Here is a 12,418-nt window from a genome sequence, read left to right as displayed (position 1 = left end):
CAATTTAAAACTCCATTTCTTTCAGTTCAAGTTCATTAGGAACCAAATCAAAACAGAAATTCATGTTCATCAGGTTTCAGTTAGCTAAATTTTAAAAAATTATATTTATCACTGAAAAGCATCTGTGTGCCAATGAGAATTTCACAAAATATTTCTTATTTTATTATTAGTTGTTATTTTTGAACACTCCTGGAATATTCAGCTATGTGAATCATTCACTGTCTCATTCACTGCTAGTGCATGTTGGTGGGTTTAGAGGAGAAGCTTATTACAGACACAATAGTCTTTATAATTTGAGGGGAAAAAATACTGATTGTTACATAAATATTACACACATAAACTCCAGACAATTTGGATGCCCCGTGTACTGTGTATATATTTCAATATTATAAAAGTTTTGTTTCCACTACCTTTTTCCCTAAAAAGGGGAGTATTTTTTGAAAGAAATTATATTAATGTATCTAATAAAATAAATTATTCCTTTACTTATGTAGAGGGCAGAAATGGCCAAACTTCACTTACACATAGGTGCTCATGCTTGATATATCATTCAGTTTGGGAGAGACTTCTTTTTGTGTTGGTACAGATAGATCTGTCTGTCTGTCTTGAGTCTCAGTCTAAGTATAAGCTACAGAGCTGATGCAATTTGACACCCTGGATTTTATATTTGTATTTTTTAGTTCATTTTTTTTAACAAGAAAATAGAAGAGGATAATGGGAAATTCAATCACTGACAAGCTTGATCTCTGGCACGCTGGAATAACATGGTCCAAAATAGCTATTTTTACCACTAAATAATTAATACTTTTTAAGTGATCTGAAGTTAAGATTATATGTATAAGCCTTGACAGTTCTTACAGCTCGTTTTATAGCACTTTATATACCCAAGAAAGATATACAACTGAAGATGGTTGTCAAAGATGAGGAAAAGGGAAATAATTGTATTCAGTTTAAGTTTCTTTTACTATTAGCTAAACAAATGATTTCTTTAGACAATTTATTTTCAGCTTCTAATCAGACTGTCTATATTGCATGGCGAATTTCTTAAATTTGTATCAAGAAAAACAAGTCCTTGGGAAAGAACTGCAGAAGTGCAGTAACAATTAAAGGGATTCTGCAGTGATGGAGAGAGATGTTGAAGCATGGAAGTCCTTAAAAATAAAATAAAACTTTGAGAATAACACAACATAATGTGGCAGCTCACAGATGTATTAAACTTAGTGAGATAACCAGAGTTAGTGAAATTATTGCTATATGAGACAAGCATGGTGTGAAAGAGGTCAGAAAGAAGAAATCGTTTAAGACTGGCTTAAGAAATTAGTTTTTTCAAAATGTATAGACAACATGTAAATAAGCATAGAATTATGGTGATAACTGCTGCTGGATCAAATCTGTGTAAATGCACTGCCCTGACTTGGAGTACATGCCATTGAAAAGCATGTTGAAGCCAAAGGCAATAATAGTGCCAGAAAGAAAAATGGACTTGTTAATCATCAGTTCTAGGGAAACTACAACAATAATTTAATTTTTATTTATTTATTTTATTTTTAATTTCAAGTCAACAATTTGTTTCATTAGTATTTTCACTTGTAAATTGGATTCACCCTTGTATAAGATTTAATTATTTACTATTTTGTTTTCAAATATCATAACAACACTGTTAGAATTACAACATAATTTAGATTATAGAAAAGCTGGCTTCTGACATTTTTCTTCCTCTATTAAATTATATTTATTTGACACATAGATGTAGTGAAGTTGTAGGTGAGGTTTTAGGTCCAAATGAGGAAATGGAACTTATTCTTTTATCTTTCTTCCTTGAACAGAATTTTTTTTCCTTGAGCAGAAATTTTAAAAATCATACATTTTTCTCCTGGGCACAATTACATTCCAAAGTGTGCTGCCTTTTGACAACTGTGAGTAAACTTTTAAGCTTGACAGAAAAGGTAATTGCATCTCTGCTCTATCCGTTGTAGTGATTTTCTTTATAAATAGTAAAATGCATGCTAATTCTGGTTTTTTTTAGTATCAGAGATACAATGAAAACAATGGGCTTCTGAATGTTGTTTGAACTGCACTTTGAGTTACAGCTGTGTACTTACTATCTATATTATTTTACTATTGCCTTTATCTGACTGATCTCCAGGCTCAACCCCAACATAAATATTAACTGTTATTACTGTATATAAGGGATAAAGTGAAAGTGATGAAAAGTAATAGATGTGTATGCCCAATGCATTCTACTGGGAAATCTCTGGCATTTATTGCTGAAATTCAGCCACCTCAGTGCTGAAAGTCAACAGCTGAAAACAATATAGACAGGAACTGAAGATTATGCACAGCTGAAAGAATGGGCAGAACTAAATGCCAAGCTGTTGTTCTGTTGTTCTGTTCTACCAAAACAATGCAACTTATTAGAGTTTATTGCCACTGTGGTGCTCCCTTTGTAGACCTGAAAGGTAAAAGGCCTTTGACAAATAAGTCTCTTTTTATCAATTGTTTATCAAATGTTTCTTAATAGCGTTATACTATTGATAAATTACCCTTTATAGACAGCATCTCTATTAACATTACAAAAGTTCCATTACTTAATAATTTGAATTTTGCACATATTTGGTAAGAAGGTGGGGGGTTTTCTTTCTTGCTATTGGTTTTTGAAATAGACATAAACAAATGTCAGTCTGAATTCCTCCCAAAAATTTCATTTTGTAGCTTACACAAGCAGAAGGAAAACAAGAAGTTTCAGATGTATAGATATAACTGCTAAAAAATTAATACAGGCTAGATGTAAACTTATTATCTTTAGGGTGAAAAGTAGTTATGGGAATGAGGCAGAATTTTTAAGAACTTAATTACTGACTTCTGAGGTTTTTCCAGCAACACAGGCTGAAAAACCTGTGTAGAGGTTTCCCAGATAATTGAAGAGACAGAAAATGGCCGGGATTTTCTTTTGGTGTTTTGAAATCATGTCTTCACTCAAAGAATCAATAACTTTGATAATCCCAGAAAAAAATACAGCTCTATAATACTGGTTCTCTGCTATCAACTGTCAGCTGATTGTTGGCTGGTTTATTGTTATCTGATCAGTAATTTCATGCCAGGAGATAAAAAGCTCCATTCTTCACTGCTAGAGAAAGGCTTCCACTTCTGGTTAATGCAGAAATTTGCTGTGGAATTCATCTTACCTAAGTTTAACTTCACAAAATGTCAGAATTGCAAATATATCTTCATTAAGCTAAGGTCAGACATACCAGGAAAATCTTCATATTAGTTCCTGGCACAAAGCATTTAGTGACTCAGCTGCAGCAACACTATGGTTAAAAGAAGCAAACAATTATCCACTGTGAATGTGGGCCTGGCTGCCCTAAGTGTCCAGCTGCTAGGTGAAGTTTACATTAATAAAATATTTGTCCCTACCCAAGGGCATTCTGAGTGGCCTGCATAAAGAACTCCGGAAAAATGAAAAGTAGATTTGTTCCTAGCAGGCAGGAAGGAAGTTGTCAGGCGGGAAGAGGATATGGACCTGCTTGCATGCAAGGGTCAGTATTTGGTTGCTGGATATTTCCTCCCTGTCCACACGACAAGAAAACCCTCAGTTTCCTGCACTGGACAAATAGCAGGAAAGGGTGTGAGAGTTATTGAATGACATTATCATCTCATAGCTTCATCTGTGAGGAAGGCTGCTTACCAAAACTGAGAGCAAAGAACTGAATTTCCAGACCAGGTATAAGCAGCTGAAATTGTTAAGGGGTTCTTACTTAATTTCATTAAATGAATTTAGTTAATATGCTTTTCTTCTCATTCCATGTGCCAATCTTTTCCATAAGTTCATTAGTATTTCCAGCTTTTTATTCATCAAATGGCTTAAATGGTGTGTGGAACAAACCTGAAGAATTGGAAATATCTTCAAACAAACCTTTCAAACAGGAATGCTAAAAACTTCAAAAACTAACATTTTTAAGGAGCAGCTTCTTTGGTACTCAAAGCTTGTTGCTTTGGGATTTTTTAAACTTAAATTGTTAAGGCATTGAAGACTGGCAATCACTTACCATTGGATTGCTTGTGAGATCATAGAATTAACTAGCCAATAAATAAAACAACTTGACCCTGGAAATATTCAATCCCATCTTAAATACAAACTCAACTTGTTCCACTCAGGCCAGAGAGGTTATTTGGGTGAGACAAAATTTTTCTGGGTTTGCAGAAAGGTCAAATGACTAAACCAGTTAAGTTTAGTGATTAAGCGTGTTAAGTGATTAATCCCTCACTATTAATTTATTTGTGAAAGTTTGGTTTTTTTGTAGAATTTGGTTCACAGTCCTTTTGTTTGCCCTTTTCCAAAACTTCATCCTTTTTCACATACTTATTGAAAAAACACATTCAGCTGTAAATACAAACTCAAAATTGTACAGAATCGGTTTGAAGTGCAAATCAGCAGAGACTTAAAATAGTCCAGGTCTGCTACTTTGTTCTAGGCTTTCTAAACACACCATGTATGAATGGTGGGAATATGTATGTAACATGAAATTAGAAATCTGATTTGAATTGCTGCATGCAAGACAGTGGAAGCTAATATCTATTTATCATTAATATCTATATCTATATCTATATAGCATTTAAGTAAAAAATGTATATGAAATTCCTTGTGCTACTGGAGAGATGTCTGTGTTTACTGAGAGCTAAATTGGAAATTCTGGATGGAGTGGCTGTGGGACAAAACCCAGTGTACTTCACAAATGTGGTTTTTTCACATACACATGTGCACACATGTGTATTTATTGCATTAATCTACATAATGGCAAACAGACTTCAGAAAGTTGAGGGGTCATTTATCTATAGCAGATGAGGCACAGCAGAGACATGATGAATTGGTTTGTACGCCCTGAACTGCAGGGACATAAATAAAGTATCCTCTGGGCTACACTGGGGATCCAGTTTAAAAAAACGAAAAAAAAAAAAAAAAGATAAAAGAATGATGGAACAAAATTTATTCCTTTCTTTGTTGTTTGGTGCAGAGTTTTCTTTGACACATACCATTTAACTGAGAAATGTTCCTGTGTAGTCATAACTTTTAATGTGTAGAGTATGATAAACATTGCATTTGCACCACTTCATCACTTCCACCACAACTGCAACAATAAACAAGTTTTCTTCAGTTATTTTATAGTAATTAGTCTAATGTCGCATGTAGTTTACATTTACATATAGGGCCAATATCATTTATATTCTTAGGGAATCTTTAATATTGATAACGTGATGTATGATGGAATTATCTCACTGGATGATATTACGAAGATATCTGTGTCCTATTTTATTATCAATGCCATTGTATGATATCCTGGCCCTTTATGCCACAAGCAGACTAGACAAGCCAGTTAATTAGAATTTAATTTATGGCACAAATCTTTCACAGCATAGAAATTTTCTATACCTCATCATACTTAACTGCTATATTCAGGACAAATTAACTGTGTCCTTAGATTAATAAACAGAAAACTCTATGCTAAGTAAATTAGATACATATACATCTATGAGAATGCAATAGCACAGGTGTTCTTTCATTCAGGTGTAAATCCCCATGGAGAGAATTAGTCCTGAAGTCCTTCAGAGAAAAGGGAGAATCTGAAAATGGAGGGGGAACTCTCTTAGGCTTTGTATCTACCATCTTGAATCATATCACAGCCATATTTCCTCCCCACCCTCACAAATCCAGTGCATAAACAGAAGATCTGGTATATCAAAGAGGCAATAGCTGAACGCAATCACTGCAGCTTTAAACTTGCACATGCTTCCTTTCTATGCTGATAGCCTTCAAAGCATCAGAGAGAGGGACAATGTTATCTTGACTGCTACTCTGAAAATTTAATGTGGCTTTTCCATACTGGCTTGACAGGAAAGAGTATAGCAGGTATGAGAAAGAGTCTTCTCACTCTGTTTTGAAAAAAAATGCAACCCATCAAAATCAAGGTAAGCCCTGCAGCGAGCCCTGAACCTTTGGAAACCAACATAAATCTCATCAATTTTGTGTTCTGACTCAAGTAGGGAGGTAACTGCATCTCAGACTAAGCTGTGTTCACAGTGAGTATGTGTGAACTTTTCCTGGGGCCTAAGGACAATGACTAACAAGGAAAAGCATACCAAAAAGCAAACCAAAACATCTTAAAAGCAAAAAAGATTGGCACATAATAACATAGTCTGAAGAGAACAATACCATCACAGCAGCTAGAAAAAGAGGAAAGTCAACCACATTACAGAACAAATTTGGGGACCAAAAGAGGAAAACTTGATCTTCTGGAAAAAAATTTAAAACTCTCCTAAGGAAATGAGTAATTAATGGCTCCTTCTTTTTCCAGGGCAGTACCTTGAACTTTATGAACCTCATAAGGTTAGAGTTGTGAGTAAAATCTTAAGCTTGTTAAGGGTATCACAACATTCTAATACTGATCACTAAAAAGAATCAAAAGTTGTAGAGCAGTAAAAAAGCCCAGTCTTCTTCATGTAAGCCATGTGTCCACTTATTAGTTAAGTAAAATATTTTGTGCTTTCAATTTACTTTCCCACAAAAACTAAGTTCTTCTCATTTATCTCTGTCTTTTTCTTCATGAAGCATCTAAATGTTTCTATTCTGGTAATGAAGAAACAGAAACAGACTTCTTTTACAGAAGTACAGTCATTTTGAATGTAGGAAACTAGGCTGAGAACCTGAGTTCCCTCATTTCTAGTAAAACAGTCTATCCAGTGGACCACATTTCTTCCTATAGTTGACACAGTGCACAGCTGCTATACAATATCAGTTGGGGTTGTATTTTTCATTCGTTTGCACGCCATCTGTCCTGTGAGTAAAAAACAAGAAACTATTTAAACATTCCTCTCCACTGATCTCTTTCCTTCCTTCCGTCCGCCAATAGGCTGGGGAACAGAATGGTTTTTTAAGCTGCAGTTTACATAGAGGCATGGATATACATACAACTGAAGACAATGCCACCTAAGAGTCCCTCAAACACTTTAAAAAGAATGCCTTTTTCACCTTTTCCCAGAAAAATACTCTTAGGTTAGGAAAACAATCATGACATTCCTAATCTCTTGAGTAGGGAAGTTATGAAAGCCATTACATAATATCACATTGTTAAATATGCACCCATGGAATATGTCCCTGTCTTTTCCTTCCCATACCATCTCTTTCTCTTTTTCCTCCCTCTTTCCCCACCTATGTGTGTGTATCTCTCTCCATTACTGTTCCTCTCCCTCTCAGTAGCCACATTTACATTTTTGAGTCAATGAACTGCACAAAAGACTTGCAAAACAACTTTTAAATCACAGATGTCTCTTCCCTTGCCACTGCAAAATATACCTGTAATCCCTGGGTAGCAAATATATCTGCTATTATACAGAAGCTGAGCTTGATCTTGGGCCTTAGTAAGACAAGCTCTAACCACTCTTATTATGAAAATTTGTATATAATCACACCTGACTCCATGTCTTCTATTTCTGAAGATTTAGGACTGAAGATGTTGATAAAGGAGATACATGCCCATGCCTTAGCATAGCTGTCAAAGAAAATAGTTAAGATGAACACAGGCTCATCTGTGGATACATACTGCCTTTTGCTAAATCTTCTGTAGGGCTGTAAGTTAAAGCAAAAAACAGAGCAGTCATCTGTGGGTAAAATCTTACAGCAGTGCAGAAAGATCTGCCAGAGCCCATCTGTTGAAGCTCCTCATCATATGCTTTGGGTTTATGCTTCCTCCTGCTGTGCACAGGCAGCTCTCAGTAGAATGAGGGAAAGTCAAGGACAACACCAGCCAGGTGCAAGGTACAAATCGTGGTGAACACAGAATGTGGATTGGGTGCAGCCCAGTGCATTGAATGAACAGGGTTTTCAAAATGTTCAGGTACTCAGTGTGTGCTTGAAAGAGTGCAGGTAGGTGGGTGCAGCCAAAAGGAAATGGTTGTGGTTGAAGGTATGGGGTGCTCTGATCCTGGGCATCTCTTGGAAACTATTGACATAAGAGATTTCTCTTTTTTTAACAAGATAGTAAGTTTTCAGTACATCCTTGTCCAGGACTGTCTTCTACTTTGGAATTTGACCTCCGCTTTTGTTGAAAATATGCAGCATTTGCTGGATACCTGGAAAAAAACCTGGCTTTCTACAAACATTTAGGTTTAAAATATGTTTCTGCTTGCATCTAAATGAGAAAACAAGTTTTCTACATGTTCTGAGTATGTTTAGATTTGTCATCTTCTAAAGAACATTTATGTTGTATGCCAGAAAACTGTTATTGATCCATGCTTGATAGAAGTTTACATTATCAGTGACTGATTTTCAGGAAGCTGAACCCCTGCAGCTTGTATTGACTTTGTATCTGTGAGTAGTCAGAAGCCCTGTAAACCCCACTCCCATGATGTATTAGACCAGGGCATTTATAAAATTGGTCTTGTGATAAGCAGGCTAATAATAAGTCATTCTCCATGCTACATATCAAATCCTCATGACTCTTGATTTCCCTTAGGAATAATGTAACTCATGTTAACAGTTCTCACATGTTCTTTAGCAGTGTGAATATGGCATACCTCTTTGGACTTCTGATTTCTAGCTATTTTTTTCATTAAAGGGAAAGAGACCCAGTTTTCTTCAAGTATAGCATAATGAAAACCAAAGATATCTTTCAGCTATTGGTGTAAAACCCCCAGTACTAAGAGGCAATATAATTAATATTGCTGTGAATTATCAGAAGATACTGGTTACACCAGTTTATTGCATTCACTTTTAACTGACTGTGTGATGTGCTGAATCTAAGAGAAATATCTGTTGTTAGTTGTTATGTAAACATTTTTTTATCTTATAAGCACATATTTTACCGTAATGTCCTATATCTAGGTTCATATTCCTTCTGGCAAGCAGCTTCAGTTTATTAAAATGGAAACATTGCACGTGATGAGAACTTTTCAAAACTTGTAAAACATTTTGGGATTCTTTTCTGACTTTTACAAATGCTTTTAGTTGTGAACAGCAACCTCCATGAATGCTTAAAGGAGAGTGAAATGGAAATTTAGCTGGTTTTTTGTTGGATATTTTTCACAGTACATTCTCCAACAACTCTATCTTCACGAAGTTGTGTCAATACCTTCAGCCAAAACATAAGGCTGTCATCCAATTTGTATGCTGATCTCCAAAGAGAAAATCTTTGGCTGACAAGGAAGAGGATTTAGACTCTACAAACTTTGCTTGTCTGGAAAATTGTACTATGGGGAAACAGTCTAGACATGCAAACCCTTCTTGCCAGGACTGATTTTTCTTCCCAGGCTCTACATGTGGTCTTTTCTCTACTTCCCATTTTTGAGTCTTTAATCTTTCTTTCACGTCAAGTGACTATGCTTTTTTTTTTTTTTGTCCATCTCTATCTTTCTCTGAGTATGGCATCTAAGAGACCATTCCTTGGGCTATCAATCTCCCTTTTTGAGAGCTTTTTACAATATACTTGATCCTCTTCTTTCATTTCTAGATTAAACGGGGAAATTTTTTGTCATTTCCTTCAAGGGTGAATATACTGCAGAGGAAACCTCCCAAGATAAATTATAACTGAATCATTTCAGCTTAGCTGCTAGAGGTTTGGGTGGTCCTGTGGTTTGCAGGTCAAGATATTAGCACATCCTTAGTATGATAAGAGATGCACAAACAGCTATGCCCATTCTGTCCAGGGGTGATTCATTTTACAGAGGGGAGGGGATGTTTCCGCAGCTGTCCTGCTGAGGGGATGTACAACAGAAAAGCCATTTAATCACTCACCACGGGCACTTCCATGGAAGTTCCAAGAGTGGAAGTTTCAAGAGGGACATCTGAATCAGTGTGTTCCCTGGCTGCCCTGCCTATATCCCTTTACACTTGATGCTCTTCAGGGCCTGTGCTAGCACTTTCTAGTCTCTCAGGGCTATGGGTTTTAAGGGATTTCTGCTGCTGAAGGCCTTCTCAAGGAAAGCTCCTTTCACTTCCAGCTCTCAGATGTTTGGCATAAACCCAAAAAGAGTATGGTTCCCCTGCTAATTAGTAGATGTTCAGATATCACAAGTCCTGTTTACTGTGTGTCCAATTCTTGATGAACCAATGAATACAAATGATGGCAAAAATACAGTGGAGATGTGACAGGGATAATTCCCTTGATGAGGACTTGACAGATACGTAAAGAACTTAAAACCATGAAATTTAAAATAATTAGGCTCTTTGATTAAACAAACAATCAATCAAATTGCTCTCTTATTTTGTTCTTTTTATTTATTCAAAAATAACACTTTTAAAACAGCAGCTTGTTTGGGGTGTTGTAGCCCTACCAATAACATACATAGAAAAGTGTTTCAACAATGCTAGTTCTTGCAATATTACACTTGAAAGGCAATACATATTGAAGACTGAGAAAGAAATTCTCATTAAAAAGCACAATGACACTGAAGCTACCAACAAATTTCAAGGTGACAGTGCCAAATCTTTTACCTTCTTCCAGATCTTTGTTTTTCTGTTCATTCCACATCACAGAGCAACTGTGCAATATTGAATGAATAAAGCCAGAGCTCATACAGAAGTGAATGAACTACAATCTACAGCTTGTGGATCATCTGCCCTCTAAATCTCAAGTTCTGCTTAGGAGCAGAGATAAAAACTGAGGAATATTCTCTTGTAACAGGATTTCCTCCATTATAATGGCAAAAGTAGAGACTGAATCAACACGGATTTTAGAAGGCATGGAATCATATTAATAACTTTTATTGCTAACTTTTGGACCACTGCTGGGAAAAGTAGTGACTAGGTGATGAATTTATAATTTTTGCAGAGACTTCTGGGGCTATTTTCTGTGTTCACTAAGGGCTGGGGCTTCTGTGATCTTCACAGTGCCTCTCCTACCAAAGGAAATTGTGACTGTGAGGAATCTGCCTGGGAGCCATGAGTCATTAGAGGTAAGTCTTCTATTGTGTGATTTTATAAGGAAAGCTTGAAATTTGGTTCCTTAACAAAAGCTCCATCCTGTTCTAAAGAAATTGCTTAGGCACACAGACTGTGTGAAGCTGACTCTAGTTTCAGTGAATTTTTTTCTTGCTTAAACATAAACAAACTTTAGGATCAGGTTGCTGATCTCAAAACAACTATTCATTTTAATTTTGAAAATACTCTATTTTAGTTTCTTTAATTTTATACTTGAAATCTTTGTGCAACTGATCTCTAAAACAAAAAAAGGTAATCACACTGTCAGTGAAGGTTTAGAGCAAAAATACTGGAGGAGAACTTTGAGAGCATTTTCACTAAGTCCATAGTGCAAAGACAAACAACAATGGAAAGCTAGACATTCTGTAAGCCATGAACTTTCACATTTAGCACAAAAAAAAGGGGTGTCACTTTTTCAAGTTTTGTGAACAGCACAGAAAAAGGTAGGAAAGAGCTACAACTACTATCATAAATGAAGCTTATAACAGAAAATCTTTCCAACTTTATGATCAGAAACAGGTAACAATCATAATTCAGCCAGCTCTTTAGCTGTGAACTTGAATCAAGCCTTGTGCAATCAGAGCTAGGATTTGAATTATGCCACTGAGAGGGTGCAGACAAGGTACAATCTGTTTCTGGTGTTTTTAGACATTTCTGATTAGGTTACATTATTGTCATCCCTGTAGGACCAAGCTTTCACTCCTGACAGTCCTCCAGGCAGACCATATATCCCTCAAGAGAAAGAGACAGCCTTGTGGCTATGGCAAAGTTGTACTGCCCTAGGGGAGTTCTGCAGATCCAGAGACCAGAGTAAGTTACCAGCCAAGGATATACTAGTTCACAAGTGGGATTAAACTAATATTGCTTTAGTGCCCAGTCTATTAAAAATATTGAAGAAGTTGTTATAATTGGAGAAATAACATTCCTCTGATGTGTACCCTCCTTCCTTGGCTAATTTTTTGTTTTGGAAGCTTATTTGCTTCCCATTTTGGTCACAGGAACAAAACATGTGGCTTTCTACTGTCTTCACTCTACCTGCAGGGGTACTGACTACAGCATGTCCTCCCTTTTTCTTATGCTCATTTTAGATTTCCTTACCATTAGTTAGAAAAACTACAAAGAAGCCTCAAAATAATGATCAAACATAAGAAGAAATCCTTATTCCTGTGAATGAACAGGGTGGGAGTGAAAAATTCAACTCTCCACTGTGGTGACTATTTTTCCCATTGGAATCTTCAGAGATTTATTAAGAGACCTGTGGTTTTCAGAAGCACAAATCTTTCTTGGTCAGCTTGGCTATTTTAAAAAAAGTCCCAGATAATTATAAAAATGTGACTGTGCTGTAGCACTAAGTATTTCTAAAAGAATGTTCACTAGTTCTGACAGTGTTTTCATCTCTAAATGTTGGGTGTGCTTTCAGGGCAAAGTAGAGTAAGCAAGGCTGTA

Source organism: Erithacus rubecula (assembly GCF_903797595.1).
Source record: "Erithacus rubecula genome assembly, chromosome: 6".
Classification (NCBI taxonomy): domain Eukaryota; kingdom Metazoa; phylum Chordata; class Aves; order Passeriformes; family Muscicapidae; genus Erithacus; species Erithacus rubecula.
Note: the sequence above shows the minus strand (reverse complement) of the source record.